Here is a 17,257-nt window from a genome sequence, read left to right as displayed (position 1 = left end):
AACTCTCAGATCTTCAACCAAGCAGCAACTCTCCATCCCATCAACGTCTACTCAACTCGCTGAAAATGCCTTCTCTGTATATGCTTCTCGACTCTGGAACTCGATCCCAATAGACATCAAATCTGTGGACTCTGTTCAATCCTTCAAGAAGTCTCTAAAACATTTTTGTTTAGCCATTACTCTTTTCCACTGCTTTCCTCAAAAGCGTCGTTGAGCAGGCCTAGCCTGGAAATTAGGTTCTATACAAGTGAATTATTCTAATGATAATAATAATAATATCACCTGTACTGGAGATGATTGGTGGACTGTGATCAGCTAGTCTCGACATGTAATGAGATACAATAACAGTGTGGTCTCTTTAAGGGTATGTCTATTCTCAACATGTAGTAAGATCTAATACCAGTGTGGTCTCTTTAATGGTATGTCTCATCTCAACAGGTAGTGAGATGTAATACGAGTGTATAATTAAGTTATGCTTAATCTCAACATGTTATGAGAGAAAATACCAATGTGGTATAATTAATAGTATGCCTAATAAGGCATGTTATGAGACATAATACCAGTGTGGTCTCCTCAACTGTGTATCTAATCTCAAGATGTTACAAGATATAAAACAAGTTTGGTCTCTCCAACGGTATGCCTAATTACAACATGTTATGAGATATGATAGTATTGTGGTCTCCTCAACAATGTATCTAGTCTACCAAAGAGATTCAATAAACACTGTTCAATTGTTTTTTTCCCTGGGATGATCGATCTTTCTCGCCGCACATGGATTTCCTCTTCTTGGTCCTTCTGCGCTCATCCATTTTCCTCCCTATTTCATCCAGCAGTTCTTCCACACATCAGGGGTGTTAATTTATTATTGATGAAACCCTTTCTGGTACGTGCTCTATCTCACGTATCAGCCTGCGTTGGTGTTGATCCCAGACTCATGAGTCCTATTCCAGTGACTACCGGATCATGGTTAGGTACACCACAACTTGGATCATGGTTAGGTACACCACAACTTGGATCATGGTTAGGTACACCACAACTTGGATCATGGTTAGGTACACCACAACTTGGATCATGGTTAGGTACGCCACAACTTGGATCATGGTTAGGTACACCACAACTTGGATCGTGGTTAGGTACACCACAACTTGGATCATGGTTAGGTACACCACAACTTGGATCATGGTTAGGTACACCACAACTTGGATCATGGTTAGGTACACCACAACTTGGATCATGGTTAGGTACGCCACAACTTGGATCATGGTTAGGTACACCACAACTTGGATCATGGTTAGGTACACCACAACTTGGATCATGGTTAGGTACGCCACAACTTGGATCATGGTTAGGTACGCCACAACTTGGATCATGGTTAGGTACGCCACAACTTGGATCATGGTTAGGTACACCACAACTTGGATCATGGTTAGGTACTCCACAACTTGGATCATGGTTAGGTACACCACAACTTGGATCATGGTTAGGTACACCACAACTTGGATCATGGCTAGGTACACCACAACTTGGATCATGGTTAGGTACACCACAACTTGGATCATGGTTAGGTACACCACAACTTGGATCATGGTTAGGTACACCACAACTTGGATCATGGTTAGGTACACCACAACTTGGATCATGGTTAGGTACACCACAACTTGGATCATGGTTAGGTACACCACAACTTGGATCATGGTTAGGTACACCACAACTTTAATCGCTGGTGTACACCCTGTCCTGCTACGGAGCTGATGTCCTCAGTGTCTTTCCGGTCAGCTGGTATATATTTACATCCACACTGGTGGGGATTTGGGGGTATGTGCTGCAGCAGACTGCCCCCGGTGTGTCCATGCAGAGTGTATGGTGTGTCTACTGGCATTGTCTTGATTGTGCACATACCTGGATGGAAATGTCATATTTTTCTCCCTAATCTTTGCCGCACTCTCAGATCATTTTGACCATTGTCCATCGTTAGAGTCGGTTTGTTACTGATAAGACATAGAGACATGCCATAATAGTTCCAGTGCCCAAACCAGGTAAAGATCCCTCGCATCTTGCATCATATAGATCAGTTGCTCTCGCTTCTAATTTATGTAACATCATGGAGGACATAGTACCTAATCGCCTGAACTATTGAAACGAAATGAACTTCTTAGATCATCATGTTCGTCTGGAAACAGAAGCGCAGAAAGCTATACGCAACCATGCATAGGCGGATCCAGAAATTTTCAAAGAGGGGGGTTCAGGGGGTCCGAACCCCCTGAACCCCATCTTGGCTCTGCCATTGCAAAACATTAACTTCAATGTGGTCTTTAGTCATTTTCAAAGATGTGTGTGGTTGGAAGCCCCTGAAACACACACACACACACACACACACACACACACACTGGATCCGCCACTGCCATGGGTACATGGCAGAAGAAGTTGTCATCCATAAAGTAGTAACTCACCAACTTCTAAAATGCCAGTCAAACAGAACTCGGTTTAATTCAAATTAATTGTGAATACGAAATTGGACCAAAACATAATAAAAGTAATAGCTCAAGACTTTTTGTCTTATTTCACACTTTTATACACTGATGCATCAAAACAACCATCTAATGATCTTACTGCTGGGGCTTTACGGATAGCCGATTTCTCGATTGCTAAGGTGTTCAGATTCCCTTATTACCTTTCGGTTTTTGCAGCTGAACGTTTGTCCATTTTGCAAGCATTGAGATGGTAGATGAACATGACCATGAAGCAGTTATCTTTACAGATTCCATCCCAGCAATTAAAGCTAAAGAAGCTGGTGCAAATGATCCTGAGATGACATTGTTCATGAGATATTAAAGTTGGATACATTTCTAAACACTAAGTACATTGCATGCGACATTGTTTGGGTCCCAGCACATGCTGGAATACATGGGAATGAGATCGCAGATAATTTGGCCAAATCCGGATTACAATATCCTGAAGTTGATAAATTAAAATTTCAACCAAGCCCTAAAGATTTTTAAAATGTTTATCGACATCTGTTACAAGGAGTTGGCAACAGTTGTGGGATACAGGTACTACCGGCCGACATATGTACAAACTTAGACCATCTTTAAAATCTGGTCATAAAATATTATTTGTCGTTGAAAAAAGGCGTGATGAGGTCATTCTGACACGTCTCCGACTTGAACACGGTGAGCTATATACTTACAGGAGTATTATAGATAAGACGGTCTCTTCTAAATGTGGCCATTGCAATTTGGAGACGCCTGATAATATTGAACACTATCTAATTACATGCCCTGGGCATAACAACATAAGACAAAATCTCAGAAGTGCTGTACTTGAAGTTGATGATATATATTCTGTAGTAACAGTTTTGGGCCCCAGTATCATGTACGGGTCCGCGCAACGGGCAGTTTTAGATTTTATCTCACCTGGAAAATATTATATAATTTAGACAGGCTCTCGAATGGCTTGGACAGATATAGTTATGTGGTTTTAAAGCATTTTAACGCTCTGTCATCTTGACCTACTCCTCTTTTATTGAATTAGTATTTTATGTTTCAGAAATGGAAGTGATTACTGAAGGTTCTAAACGAAGCAGAGGTTATTCGTATACTTGTATTCGAATGAATATTAATGATGATGTCGTCTCTTTTATGTTATCTAAACGATACCTTTTGGCGATATGATAACTTATGATTTATATTAAGTCAAGTCAATGTGTTGGGCTCAAATAGGACTCGTATTAGCCCACGTCGCCCTAAAACTATAAAACCATCCAACCAACCAAACACAGCCAATAATCTAGAATTATATCAAGACATGCTTCTCTGGAGTGTACACATACATACATGGATGCAGTCTGTAAAAAATATATCTATTTAGAAACTATCTTAATCAACCTGACCTTTGGGACATGTAGAAAGACAGACGGGCGTGATGGTTTTGTCGGGAAGCTCCCACACGTCAGTGGACGTTCAAAGACGTACAACATTAGGTGTGGCGCTGAGCTTATATAACTGTGTGTATGTAAACGTAAGATGTAACGTAAAGGCTGCAGTGATGTAACATAGCTGTTAAACATGCCATAGGCCAACAATACGGAGACCAATCGGAGGCATTGATTTACACTAACACATTGTTACATGACCTTTGACGGTCTTTAACATCTAGTAGTACAAGTACCATTCATCTGCTCGAGGCACAATGACAGTGTCATCTTCTTGTAGTCGTCCTTCCGTCCGCCTGTACACTCTGAACCTCAGTGAACAGTATCATGTACACCCCAGCAACCGGCCTTCTCATCACTTTGGGGATATTGTTCAGAGATATTAAATCACGCGCGTGGTCATGTCAATGAAGAAAGGACAGTTTTAGAACACCCGTTATATATATATTTATTGGGTACACTGAGAAAGTGCCGCTGTACCCCTCTCACGGGGAACTGGAGGGGAATGTCATGCATAATGGTTAAACAAAATGTTAACCTCGATAGAAAGCTGACTCAACAGTTTTTTAAAAAAGGGGTTAAACTACAAAGATATTAATTCTTAAGTCAGAGTAGCTGGGCATGTGTCTGAATCTGGATGTGGTTCATTTACAGTATGCGAAGTTTTTGTCTCTCTGACTGGCCGGGGAACACCTCCGTCCCCATTCTTAGATAAAGCAGGTCGCGTTGTGACTCTGTCATCCAAACAGAAACAGTACTGACAAATTGAAAACTGAGAAAGTATGAAAGTATGTGATATTCAGTATATCAACTAAAAGAATTATATCATCGAGTTTGTACCGCGTTAGATAACACAGAAACTGGTGGAGCATGTATATATTACACTATCTCAGTAAAGATTCTAGTACTTTTGTTAGGTTGAGTTCCATCCGCGACTCGAACCCTCACTCACAGAGTCAAGCACCTAATCTCCACCACGCAAAGTTTGAGATCTAACCCACATGCATTGTATTGTGGTCGCGAACAGCAGTGTAGACTTGTGTATAAACTACAGAGGTATAATATAAAGGGTCAGTTATCACAATAGTTTATTAGCTACATACATAACTATAGATATACCTATACCAAGGGACATACAATGACAACAGTGTATTGGAGTGAGTGAGTGAGCTTAGTTTTACGCCGCTTTTAGCAATATTCCAGCAATATCACAGCGGGGAACACCAGAAATGGGCTTCACACATTGCACCCATGTGGGGAATCCAACCCGGGTCTTCGGCGTTACAAGCGAACGCTTTAACCATTACGCTACCCCTACCGCCCCAACAGTGTATAGGAACGCTGCAAAAGAAATACATCAACTAGCTTAAGTGAATGGCCGAAACTTGGGCTGATAACTTCCAATTAAAAAAGAATCAATATTTTGTATTGTCTCCCAAAGCCTACACTAAAACTTGGCAACCATATGTCAGCAGAAAAAAAATCAGCTCGGTAAAGCCATGAGCACTTGGGTGTTATATCTTAAGCCAGTGGCAATTGACTTCTCATATAGATAGCATGATAAAATCAACTTTCTCAAGCATCTACTTCACATAAATATTATCGACATAATAAATATATATCCACACACAAAAAATAATGACACAACATTCATTCTCCCCCTACGCGTGGTAACTTGTTGATGAAACTGGACGAAGTTGAATCGCGTTGGAAGGAAATTAATGTTGTGTCATTATGTAGTGGGTTTCTTTACATATTATAAGCTATTGTAAAGACGGTGGTCACGCTCGACAGGTTTGACTAAATAGTGCATAGGCGTTATTCTATATATTGTTTATGTTTGTATTTAAACTAAACGCAACAGCAGATCATGCATTATTGTACATACGATGTGACTGGATGTAAGTTAATAACACAATTAAGATCAGGTAATATGTTGTTGTTAAGATGTGGCACTGCATGGATAAAGCGTTGCTTCAGGTTTTAAAATAACCGCATTGTTATAACGAATCGCTATCGATCAGTACAGTGGATTTAACAATCAAATGATGTTTACATTTGTTTGACAGCATGTTTACACGGATGGGTTGCAGCAATCCTATTGTGTGATCCTAGACGTGGTCTGGGTTCTCCTGCACTCGGATAAACGACGTTGAAGTCGGACGGTAGCTGGAATCTGGTGACTGGTGACTGAGTTAGTGAGTACGTTTTCACACCACTTTTAGCAATATGCCAGTATTATCACAGCAGGGGACACCAAAAATGGTCTTTACGCAATGCAGTCATGTGGGGAGTCGAACCCAGGCATTAGACATCACGAGGCAACACACAGTGTAATATAGACAGTGGGTAAATGCATAACCAAGGAGCTTGGATTTGAAGTATTCTTGCATATTAATCAAATGGAGCCCGGGAGCAGAAATATTGAAAGAGTCTCTCGTAAAATATCCACATGTTGGGCGCGCGATCCAGGGATTCTTGCGGGATTCCTATATACTGTCTCTGTCTGTCGTGTGTTTTCGCACGCAACGATATTCCAGCTTCAATATGTTGCTTAATTTATTTGTCTTTTCTGCTAAGGCTGTGATGACGTATGTCAGTACTTGATGTTGAAGGTGTGATGTGGTACTTGATGTTGAAGGTGTGATGTGGTCACGTGTGTCAGTATTTCGTGTAGAGGGTGTGTTGTAGTCACGTGTGTCAGTACTTGGTGTTGAAGGTGTGATGTGGTACTTGATGTTGAAGGTGTGATGTGGTCACGTGTGTCAGTACTTCGTGTAGAGGGTGTGATGTAGTCACGTGTGTCAGTACTTGGTGTTGAAGGTGTGATGTAGTCACGTGTGTCCCTACTTGATGTTGAAGGTGTGATGTAGTCACGTGTGTCACTACTTGGTGTTGAAGGTGTGATGTAGTCACGTGTCTCAGTACTTGGTGTTGAAGGTGTGATGTAGTCACGTGTGTCCCTACTTGATGTTGAAGGTGTGATGTAGTCACGTGTGTCAGCACTTGGTGTTGAAGGTGTGATGTAGTCACGTGTGTCAGTACTTGTTGTTGAAGGTGTGATGTAGTCACGTGTGTCAGTACTTGGTGTTGAAGGTGTGATGTAGTCACGTGTGTCAGTACTTGGTGTAGAAGGTGTGATGTAGTCACGTGTGTCAGTACTTGGTGTAGAAGGTGTGATGTAGTCACGTGTGTCAGTACTTGGTGTAGAAGGTGTGATGTAGTCACGTGTGTCAGTACTTGGTGTAGAGGGTGTGATGTAGTCACGTGTCAGTACTTGGTGTTGAAGGTGTGATGTAGTCACGTGTGTCAGTACTTGGTGTAGAAGGTGTGATGTAGTCACGTGTCAGTACTTGGTGTAGAGGGTGTGATGTAGTCACGTGTCTCAGTACTTGGTGTAGAGGGTGTGATGTAGTCACGTGTGTCAGTACTTGTTGTAGAGGGTGTGATGTAGTCACGTGTGTCAGTACTTGGTGTTGAAGGTGTGATGTAGTCACGTGTCTCAGTACTTGTTGTAGAGGGTGTGATGTAGTCATGTCAGTCACGAAGGTGTGATGTAGTCACGTGTCTCAGTACTTGGTGTTGAAGGTGTGATGTAGTCACGTGTGTCAGTACTTGGTGTAGAAGCTGTGATGTAGTCACGTGTGTCAGTACTTGGTGTAGAGGGCGTGATGTAGTCACGTATGTCAGTACTTGGTGTAAAGGGTGTGATGTAGTCACGTGTGTCAGTACTTGGTGTAGAGGGCGTGATGTAGTCACGTATGTCAGTACTTGGTGTAAAGGGTGTGATGTAGTCATGTAAGTCAGTACCTGGTGTAGAAGGTGTGATGAAGTCACGTCTCTCAGTACTTGGTGTAGAGGCAGTGATGTAGTCACGTGTCTCAGTACTTGGTGTAGAGGGTGTGGTGGAGTCACGTCTCTCAGTACTTGTTGTAGTGGGTGTGATGTAGTATCTGGGTCAAAGTCAAACTGAAAGATGTTTATTGTACAAAAGGCACTCGGCCCATATTCACTGGAGTTATACATATACAGTATACATATGTTGCAATGTGTAGCAATGAGTGATCTGAACAGCGAATCATGTTACAGGCAGTAAAGTACGTACAAGTAGTGAAATACGATGGGTCTACAAAACGTTATCTCAGATTGTTATGTTTAATAAGAGCATAATTAATATAGTACGACAGCTTAATTATTACATGCTGGTCACTTGATAAAAGAAGTAGTTTAAAAGCTGATGAAGGTGGCTTACATAGATAATATTCAGCTATATATTTCGTACACAAATGTTTATTAAAAGGACATACAAGTAAAAAATGAATTTCATTTTCCACACCTAAATTACACAGCGGGCACATTCTTTTGCATCGTTGAATATAAAAACGTCTTCCTTTGTTTACCATTATGCTGATCAAGCCTAACCTAAAACGTATAAATGGATATCTTAATTTCTTTGATGTTAAAAACGATAGATATTTCTCCGGCTGGAGTAATGATTTGTATATTCAATAATTGTCATACCGTGAACTATTATCTATTACTGAATGCCATTCTTGATTAAACATATAAAGACTTCTTTCTCAAAACTGAGTTAAAAACAAACTTGCATCACCAACTGACTGGCTTAACCATACAAAACCATAACCATGTGAAAACAGAAGTTTTCTCGGGGTTACTATAGAAGGAGTTACTTATTCAGTCTAAACTCGGTATATTGGGCGCCTGTATCAAACGTATGGATGTTAAAGGTCACATGCAACGTAAAACACAACTTTGCAGATTCTGATACCTTTCGGTATGGACTTACAGATACAAATCTTCAAAAATGCATATTCAACTTATAAAGCTGAAAAATAACGCGATGAAAAAAAACCCCTCGGAGTTCAAACGATTCATTAAATTCACCCCAGCGCTTGGGGGTGAAAGTGGTTTCAACAGCTGTGCTGCGCTCATAGCACATGCGCAGTGAAATAGGTTCGCGCAGCTTGGAAGCGGGATGTCCGGATTATAAGGTCGTGAGCAGGAGTAGTCTAATCAAAACAAATAGTAAATAATCTACTCATTACATAAAAGAACCTTGTTAGGATCTAGATCTACTCAGCTATGTGTCAACCAGTGAGGCGTTCAACATTTCAAGACGGAAAACCTTCGCTGGCGGTGAATACTCGGTGAAGGCTTTGATGTTAGCTATTTTTCTAATGTTTTGTTGACATTTCACAGGCGCAAGCTTTTTATATGTTATGACAGTAGATTACCGATTCAACTGTTTATATAAGTTCAATTTGAACTTAACACCTATCAGGCTATACACCATAAACAAAACGCATTGATTTATGGCCCGAGTTTGGTCTCTGTCACATTATGTAATTACACAGACAGGCAGGTGTGATACTTGTACACATGACATGTTATGATGTCTGGTGATTGCAAAATGTAATACACAAAAAATGAGCATGTATTTACAAAACCCAACATCTCTATATACAAACACACAATGAGCCGTGAGGGAATCTGCACATGAACCAGCCGTTACACTTGAGTGCACACCCACCCGCTCTGACTGGGTTCGGTATCCCGGGTGCTTCGTTTCGATGGAAGTAAACCCAAGTACAAAATATTGCACTTTTGATTTGCGATTGTACGCTTATAATTTTGTTTATATGTTTTTTCATAATCAGCAGTGTATATTATGTGTCATGAATAAGTGATAATTGTGTTTTAATTGTTTGATTTTTCGGTTGCATGTGACCTCCAAAGATGTGCTGACAGCAACGAAATATCTACTGTTAAGTTGCCATGGTGACGGATACGAATGCGTGTCATCCAGATTGATCCACGTAACAAAATCAGCAGAGTATGTGTTGGCCTGTCAGCGGACATGGACAATAGCCGCCTTTGTTTATGAAGCGGCAATATTAGCCATAGTAGCCAAGTCAGCGTGTGACAGTCGAACATTAGGCCACCTTCGCCCGCCGCACCCGACATACAAACCAGCCATTTCATATATGGATACATTTGTGGACGTAAAGCTCTGCTACAATCAGAATTGATATCTCGGTATACTCAATCTTTCAGAAATCCTTACTGAATCCTTAGCTTTCACAGGAAAATCAATAATCAGAGAGCGAAATGCTGTAAATATGGATTTTCGAAACAAGCCTTGACGTACAGAGCCTGGAGAGGATACAACACCAAGCGGCCTAGAAAGGTCTCCCTCGGGTTGCACCTCTCTCTCAGTGTCAACTGCCAGGGAGTGGGCTGATTGGACCCCGTCTGAACGGGTTTGATGGTGCCGTCATGGCATATCGGCCTCGTGTCTGGGACACGTGGAAGTGACACAGTTATGGAGGTTATTCTGTCATAGCCCACGAACACGGGTATGGTGCTTGCAGTACAGTGATGGTAACAGCGGCGATGATTCGAACCCAGAAGTTACCCCCCTTTCTAAGTTTTCACGTTACCTTATCTCCCCTATGCTCTATTTATATATATATTAGTATATTCTGTTTTATCACAGCAATATCCCGGTGTTATCACAGTAATACCCCAGTTATATCACAGCAATATGCCCGCTTACATTCCAACAATATACTCTAGCTATATCCCAGCAATAACCCCGTGTTATCCCATCAATACCCCGGTGTTATCCCAGTAATACCCCAGTTATTTCACAGCAATATGGCTTACATTCCAGCAATATATTCTAGCTATATCCCAGCAATACCCCGGTGTTATCACAGCAATATGCCCGCTTACATTCAAGCAATATATTCTAGCTATATCCCAGCAATACTCCGGTGTTATCCCAACATAATATCCCAGCAATACCCCAGTTATATCACTGCAACATGCCCGCTTACATTCCAACAGTATATTCTAGTGATATCCCAGCAATACTCCAGCTATAGCCCAGCATCATAGGGGAAGAGAGTGGGGGGTCACACATATCATGAAGGTTAGGGGAATGATGTTTTACGTCACGCACAGGCAGCTGTCCCGGTCCCTTAGCGGGGTATCTACAGAGATTGAAATACAATATACAGAGACAGTCACAGTGTTGCCAGGCGACGTATACAACAGTAAGCCAGCCACTACATCACTGAGATGCAGCGACCGTAGTTAGTACACACACTGTTGCAGCTAGAGTACATTCCTGAGGAATAAAAGACGAGGCTATATAATGAAATGTATAACATTGGTTTTGCGGAAAGTGACGACACACTTCCGTCAGATCGATATTGTCGCCGGCGGCTGGGGAGAGGCTTCTGATGGTATGGCCCAGTTCGGGCTCACTTGTGACATCTGATATTGGAAAGTTCAGGCACCTAATGTTTGACTTGGTGTAAAGTTTGGTGTGCGCTGTTTGCGTTTCTTTGTTGAGTTTGATGACATAAACATTAATACCGGGATTTTAAACACGGTTTAGTACAGTTAGCTAAACCCCGTCCAGCATAGTAATATAAAACCCCTGTACAGTAAGGCAAACCCCATAGAGCCGTATTGTACAGTGTTGTGATGCCTGTACAGTACTTTTCAACTCCATCAATTCGGAGGGTTTGGACCCGTGAAGGTCCGGGTTAGATAATGACCTTCAGTAACCCATGCTTGTCGTAAGAGGCGACTAACGGGATCGGGTGGTCAGGCTCGCTGACTTGGTTGACACATGTCATCAGTTTCCAATTGCGCAGATCTATGCTCATGCTGTTGATCACTGGATTGTCTGGTACAGACTCGATTATTTACAGACCGCCGCCATATAGCTGGAATATTGCTGAGTGCGGCGTAAAACTAAACTCACTCACTCGGAGGGATTGACTGACTGATTGTTGCTTAACGCCGCACTTAGCAATGTTCCAGCTATACTGCGGCGGTCTGTAAATAATCAAGTTTGGACCAGACAATCAATCCGAATGGAACTATTCCCTGTAGAAACGTACGGATAAACATACTGCCGGTTGACCGCCTCCGAGGTTTAGTGGATAGAGCGTCTGCTCAGACAGCCGTAGGTCGGTGTTCGATCCCCGGCCGCGTCATACTAAATACCGCGGCAGGCATTAATAGTATGAAACACTGAGTTCTCGGCACAGTCAGTTAGACTTCCAGAAGTCTATTAGGTAATAATTAATAGTTTAAAGAAAATTTCTTATAAAATATAAAAAACAGTTAGAGTAGGCCTAATGACCGCCTATCTAGACTTGCATCTATAAAGGATGGAAAAAATATACATCCAATGTCTTAACATTTAGTACCGCCTTGGAGCAAGGCTAAGAGTCAGTACACTGAGTGGGGTATCCATGTGAAACAGACGCATTGTGCCTCAGTGGGCTTGCACTATAAACCCAGTATTTGTCCTTTACACACACACACACATATATACGCACACACGCAAGCATGCCGCTATATAAAGGCAATAATCTTTTTTACTCAACGTAGACGTTCTAACGGGAACCACGGGGAATTACTATCGGAATAACAGGATCCGTACTGACAGGGTTTCACTGTAGAGAGACAAGTAAGTGTACTTATTGTTGAAGCCTGTGATTTGTTCGATAAGTTTATACCCTTCTACGCACAACCTAGTGTTTGGTTCGTGTTGCATGTTTTATTGACGAGGTCGCTCACCCGCGGTCTATGCAGGGCTGAGATAGATCGTGCAATACACTGGGACGAGGTCAAGGGGTATATATTAATACTCGATATAACTCTTTTCGATACACCTCACCTACTTACACGAATAAAGATTGTATCAAGGATTTCAACTTTGAAGTCTTTATTAAACGATATCTACAGAATGTATATCCACATGGATTGACAGCGACATTCTGCGCAGAGGCAGGAGAGTGTCTCCGATTATCAGGAGCGCCGGGACAGTGTCGTTCGTTAACGCAGATTTAATCGGGCCAGAGTCACGCCAAGTTGAGTTGAAATTACTTCCCTGTTATTGGAAGCCATGTAACTGTATAAGGTGGCCGTATAACGTTGGTGGTCCTATAACGCTGCCGACATCACATGGTCTGGAAGTTGACGTGCAGTGCAGGTGACTTCAGGGACTATTTGGGAGGTACTTGGTGGATATAACCAGCTGTCTAGCAGGTAGGCTCAACGGATTTCGCCTGATAAAAAGATATGTTCAGAAACACGATTCTCAAACTACTCACAGATAAGGCTTTTTGGTCTCTATTTCGAACGGCGTGTTTAGTTTGTTTTCAGTGCAATGATTTAACAGAATCGTTGTAAAAAGAATTGTCCCTAACGGTTCCAATTCTGTCAGTCGAACACGTGCACCAGAGTACATGTGCGTGTGAATGACACTGGGTGTACACATTTTAAAGACTGCGTGGTTTGCAAGGTAATTACTCCCAGGTATATAGCTAACGTATTAGGTAACACGGAGCAGACGACCCCTGTCTACACCAGACCTTTAAAACCCCGTTGACGCTGCCCTGTCAGTAGACGAACTAACACACCTATAGACAAGCGTTGTCTGTTCAAGATAGCGCAATTAAAAGTCAGGATACCACATTTTGCAAAGAATACACGCAAATAAAGTTTCCATTTGTATATGATAATGTTGACATAACTAAATGGACCCTTACCAAGACGTTTTTTCTCTATCGTGAATCCTATCAACATTTCAATATCACATCTGTCATTCAGAAGTCTTCGCAGACGAAGATTCTGATATAACGTAGATGTTCGTAAACTGTGAGAAATTATAGCTATATATAATCACCATATGTAGGCTGTTCTTGCCTTAACCCAAAAGGAAGATGTTAGTTTTGGGGAAAAGGTTACAAGTTATACATGCTTAGGGTCAAGCCTTATAATGAGGTGATGAAACTTCCTGCACTGTGAGAAAAGACGCATGCGCGAGACCTATAGCATGCTGAACTCATGGTTTGAGTCAGAACAGATTCGCGGCGTCGAAAATGGATAAATTTGGAGGAATTTCTTTGTGAGAAGAAAATCATTGCGTGGAATTAAATGGGAAATAATTTGCTGGATCTTTAGCGAGTACAGAAATACGTCGCTGTTTGGATTACCCGACGTGAGAGAAAAGGTAGGAAGAATTCAGAGAGGGTGCACCGTATGTTTTGGCAATGTGAGATAGCCCATTATATTCCAGCCGTGCAAGCCGGCATGTCACATGAATTTGTGTAGAAGCCGAAGTGTTCTGGTTGAATAGTTTCTCTGCAGTTTCTGTGTATTTATTGTCATTTGCAATTAACTGTCTGTTTTTGGATGTCGGGGGTTACCCTTGCTGTCAGTTCTTTATTCCGCCGCGATTGCGTCGGCGGTGAATATTTTGGTAAATTTATAGTACACCGTCAGTGGTGCTCCCGTGGTTATATAAAGGTCCGTGTCGGCGTTATGACGAAAATCTCCTTTGTTCCAATTTTCGTGTTTCCATACGATCAATAAATACTGCTATCAAATTACGATTCATTACACACACACGTTTCTGTTTCTGGGCCTTTGTCTGTTGCGTCTCTTTGGCGTCATTGTTTCTCCACCTCGTCCAACATCGAGTAATACCCTACGGCGACACCGCAACAGCAGAGCTATCAATGTGATGAGCAATGGACAAGAAAATTTACATTTTTTCTAAACTGGAGATAGCATTAATATTTGATACAGTTTGAACGTAAACGCAACATTGAACTGGAGGGAACCATGAATCAGATATAGTTTCGACGTCATCGTCGACTAGCTGTCAACTCAAGACATCGAGTCAGCTGTTGAGATTTTTGTTTGGATGCGATCCAGTAATTCTGTAAGTGCTAGGAGTATACCTATTTTTAAAATGGATATTTATGAACCTGTTTATCATTTTAGATGAAAAATGATAATTGACAGATGTATGTCTAGTTTTCAAAAGCAGCGATGGGGACCTGCATCCACTACTCGGCTCTGTAATACACACAAGTTAAAACACATACCAGAGCCATAGTCAGTAGCACATGACAGCAGCTCTCCTTAAGTTTGTATATTTACACTTTGATGAAGGATGTTTCACAGTCACTCAGCAGTCACTGAAGCGTTTCGTTGTTCAGTGTTTGATAATATTGAGAAGAGCAGCCCGGGGCAAGCCATTACACACACGCACACACACGCATTAAGCTGGCATTGACAACTTAGTTGTCTCGCAGGATATGGCTGTTGAGGTGTGCTGCCAAGATTGTGAGCAGGGTTACAGCTGGAGAACCTTGTCATGTAAATAATAGTTGTCAACAGCAGTGGAAGGTCCTTTAATTGGGCAAGAGGCAAGGGATGGGAATGTTTAAGAATATATTTGTTGTTAGGTAGATAGATCTGACAGGATTATCTATGTCTGCAACAAATCTCTGTTGAACTTCCCAAGTTGTACCTGAATATCTCTCCAGTTGACCATCTTACAGTGGTAGCTAGTAAACACATTGAAGAGGAAGGCTCTATGGCCTACTGTTACATTATTGCAAGGAATGCAATGTAGAAAATACATTATTAACATACCTCTGAAGTTAAGGAAAACTCAACCCAATTTTGAATAAAGTTAATGCTTTTCTAGTTTGTCTGCCAGGTGCACTTTGTTTGCAGGAGTGGAAATAACCCATTGCCCGACGTCCGAGTCCAGTGTGTTTTTTGTGTCGGGCAAGCAAATTTGTATATCACACTGTACCGCTGTCCAGTTGACTTTCCAATGTTAATTATGTTGTTTATTTAAAAAATCAGCAAGAAAACGGTCGGTATAGTGGGAAAATTATCAGGGCAAGTGACTTTACATGTGCCACTGTACCGGAGTACACTATCAATTTTAAAGTTATTTCCACCCCTGGTTTGGAATCATGGATACATCCTGGAAGACGTTGGAGTCTTCTGTAATGCTGAGCACATTGGTTCAGAAATGAGATCTCTCGGTTCCTGTTTCTATGCAGGATATCATTTTAGTACTTTGGCAAGTGTAGGGTTTTACTTCCAGAAGAAAAACTGTTTATTGATCGTGGTCTGTGTGTACTGAATACGAGGAAGTTTGCTGCAGTAGTGAGCTGCTTCCTTCTCCAGCTGACATGACATCCTCTCCATCTCCAGTTGTACACAGTTGAACCACGAACCCTAACCCCACCCTACCATACCATGCCCCGGCGGAAACATCCCGGTCACACCTTCCGTCACCCCACCCTACCATGCCATGCCTCGACTGAAACACTCCAGTCACACCTTCCGACACCCCACCCTGCCATGCCATGCCCCGGCTGAAACACCCTGGTCCCACCTTCCATCACCCCACCCTGCCATGCCATGCCCGGCTGAAACACCCTGCCCCGGCTGAAACACCCCGGTCACACCTTCCATCACCCCACCCTGCCATGCCATGTGACGGCTGAAACACCCCGGTCCAATCTTCTATCACCCCACCCTACCATGCCATGCCCCGGCTGAAACACCCCAGTCCCACCTTCCATCACCCCACCCTGCCATGCCATGTCCTGTACGAAACACCCCAGTCCCACCTTCCATCACCCAAGCCTACCATGCCATGCCCCGGCTGAAACACCCTGGTCCCACCTTCCATCACCCCACCCTACCATGCCATGCCCCGGCTGAAACACCCCAGTCACACCTTCCATCACCCCACCCTGCAATAGCATGCCCCGGCTGAAACACCCCAGTCCCACCTTCCATCACCCCACCCTACCATGCCATGCCCCGGCTGAAACACCCCGGTCACACCTTCCATCACCCCACCCTGCCATGCCATGCGACGGCTGAAACACCCCGGTCCAATCTTCTATCACCCCACCCTACCATGCCATGCCCCGGCTGAAACACCCCAGTCCCACCTTCCATCACCCCACCCTGCCATGCCATGTCCTGTATGAAACACCCCAGTCCCACCTTCCATCACCCAAGCCTACCATGCCATGCCCCGGCTGAAACACCCTGGTCCCACCTTCCATCACCCCACCCTACCATGCCATGCCCCGGCTGAAACACCCCAGTCACACCTTCCATCACCCCACCCTGCAATAGCATGCCCCGGCTGAAACACCCCAGTCCCACCTTCCATCACCCCACCCTACCATGCCATGCCCCGGCTGAAACACCCCGGTCACACCTTCCATCACCCCACCCTGCAATAGCATGCCCCGGCTGAAACACCCCAGTCACACCTTCCATCACCCCATCCTGCCATGCCATGGGACGGCTGAAACACCCCGGTCCCACCTTCCATCACCCCACCCTACCATGCCATGCCCCGGCTGAAACACCCCAGTCACACCTTCCATCATCCCACCCTACCATGCCATGCCCCGGCTGAAACACCCCAGTCCAACCTTCCATCAC

General features: G+C 43.1%; 1 protein-coding gene across 1 annotated transcript in view; it reads left to right on the top strand.

Annotated features, from left to right (window-relative positions):
- The first annotated feature begins 13,817 nt into the window (after positions 1 to 13,817).
- LOC124278580 (unconventional myosin-Ib-like) overlaps positions 13,818 to 17,257 on the top strand; it is a 94,685-nt gene continuing 91,245 nt past the window's right edge. The window contains 1 exon segment of the mRNA XM_046714326.1: positions 13,818 to 13,991. The gene's annotated coding sequence lies outside the window, so the exon portion shown is untranslated.

Source organism: Haliotis rubra, unplaced genomic scaffold, assembly GCF_003918875.1.
Source record: "Haliotis rubra isolate DU_JTF1 unplaced genomic scaffold, ASM391887v1 Scf24, whole genome shotgun sequence".
In the NCBI taxonomy this organism is placed as follows: domain Eukaryota; kingdom Metazoa; phylum Mollusca; class Gastropoda; order Lepetellida; family Haliotidae; genus Haliotis; species Haliotis rubra.
This window is presented reverse-complemented; position numbering and strand designations above follow the sequence as displayed.